The sequence below is a fragment of the Trachypithecus francoisi genome, unplaced genomic scaffold (assembly GCF_009764315.1).
Source record: "Trachypithecus francoisi isolate TF-2019V2 unplaced genomic scaffold, Tfra_2.0 Lachesis_group16, whole genome shotgun sequence".
NCBI lineage: Eukaryota > Metazoa > Chordata > Mammalia > Primates > Cercopithecidae > Trachypithecus > Trachypithecus francoisi.
Window position 1 is genome coordinate 20,628,323 of NW_022681461.1, and position 1,921 is coordinate 20,630,243.

Genomic DNA, 1,921 nt, shown 5'->3' on the forward strand with positions numbered 1-1,921 from the left:
GTTTGTCTGAAAAGGATCTTATTTCTCCTTTGCTTATGAAGCTTGGTTTGGCCAGATATAAAATTCTGGGTTGGAATTTCTTTTCTTTAAGAATGTTGAATATTGGCCCCCAATCTCTTCTGGGTTTTATGGTTTCAGCTGAGAAGTCTGCTATTAGTCTGATGGGCTTCCCTTTGTAGGTGACCTGACCTTTCTCTCTAGCTGTTTTTAACATTTTTTCTTTCATTTTGACTGTGGAGAACCTGATGATTATGTGTCCTGGGGATGATTTTCTTGGACAGCATTACAAAAGATGAAATGCTTTAGAATTTGCATATCATCCTTGTGCAGGAGCCATGCTAATCATCTCTGTATTGTTCCAATTTTAGTGTATGTGCTGCTGAAGAGAGCACTGTCTTTTTTCAAACAGGTTGAGCTCTTCCTGGTTCTTGGTATTATGAGTGATTTTCGGTTGAAACCTAGACATTTTCATACTATGCTATGAGACTCTGGGTCTTATTTAAACTATTTTATCTGGCTTTCTTTGACATTACTCTGGTATACTGGAGGGGCATATTGCCTCATTATTGACAAGTGGAGGTAGAAGTCCAGTTCTCCCAGTCAACCTTTGTTGATACCTGAATTGTAACAGGTTCTTGTTACCACTGAGAGTGGGAATTCTAGAAGAATTCCACTGACACAACTGTGGAAAGCCCTGACTCTTCACTACTGTCTTCTGACACCACCACACTGGGGAAGGAAAAGGCTTCTTATTGTTGCCATGCAGAGGTGCAAGTCCAGGTTCCCCATTTGGTTTTCACTGACATGGTAGAGGTGTGGGGAAGGTCTTATTACCAGCAATGGGGTGAAAGTCCCAGTTCCCTATTTGCCTTCTCTGATACCATCATGGTGTGGCATAGTGTTGAGCTCCCTTGGTACAGCCTCTGATCGCTGGAAATCTAGGCTTCCCACACAGTCTTCGCTGGTGGGGACAAGAATAGGTCACAGTCTTTTCTTTGGTGCTTGGTCAGAGTAGAGCAAGTAGGTTATTGGCTAAAAGTTTTTTGTTTTGCTGTGCTGTCCCTTTCTTGTTCCTTTGGTTACAGAGAGCAAAATTTCATGTTTTTTTTTTTTTTTTTTTTCTTGTCTGTGCCTATTGGTGTTTCCAGGTTACTGTTTCCTTCAGCTCTAAGTCTGGGATGTATGAAGTAAAAAGAAAACCCAGGAAACTTACCACCACATCATTACTTGGGTCCCAAGATCCTTAGCCAGTCTGGATTCTTCTCTCCACCTTTCAGAGTCTTCTTATGTTCATTTAATACATAATGTCCCAGGCCAGGTGTGGTGGCTCACACCTGTTATTCCAACACTTTGGGAGGCCAAGGTGGGTGGATCCCCTGAGGTTAGGAGTTTGAGACAAGCCTGGCCAACATGGTAAAACCCCGTCTCTACTAAAAATACAAAAATTAGCCTAGCATGGTGGAAGGCGCCTATAATCCCAGCTACTTGGGAGGCTGAGGCAGGAGAATTGCTTGAACCTGGGAGGCAGAGTTTGCAGTGAGTTGAGATTGCGCCATTGAACTCCAGCCTGGGTGACAGAGAGAGACTCGGTCTCAAAAAAAAATTATATATATATATATATATTCCAAAGTTTTTAATTCTACTTTGTGAGAGAAATATGTTTATTGCATGTTGCTGAAAGCAGAAGTTCTCTGGTGTTGAATTTTTATCAGAAGCTTTTTTGAAATCTGTTAAGATGATCTTTCTTTTTTGACTTTTTAATATGTTGATTTAAGCTGTTGTGTTATTGCTCATTGTGTTAATCCATTCTCACACTACTATAAAGAACTCCCTGAGACTGGGTAATTTATAAAGAAAAGAGGCTTAATTGACTCACAGTTCTGCAGGCTGTACAGGAGACATGGCCGGGAGGCCTCAGGAA

At 41.3% G+C, this 1,921-nt stretch overlaps 1 non-coding gene across 1 annotated transcript; it reads right to left on the reverse strand.

Annotated features, from left to right (window-relative positions):
• Nucleotides 1-285: 285 nt before the first annotated feature.
• On the reverse strand, nt 286-392 carry LOC117099551. The gene has a single exon (XR_004443875.1). It is a non-coding gene; the product is annotated as a U6 spliceosomal RNA (small nuclear RNA).
• Nucleotides 393-1,921: the final 1,529 nt, after the last annotated feature.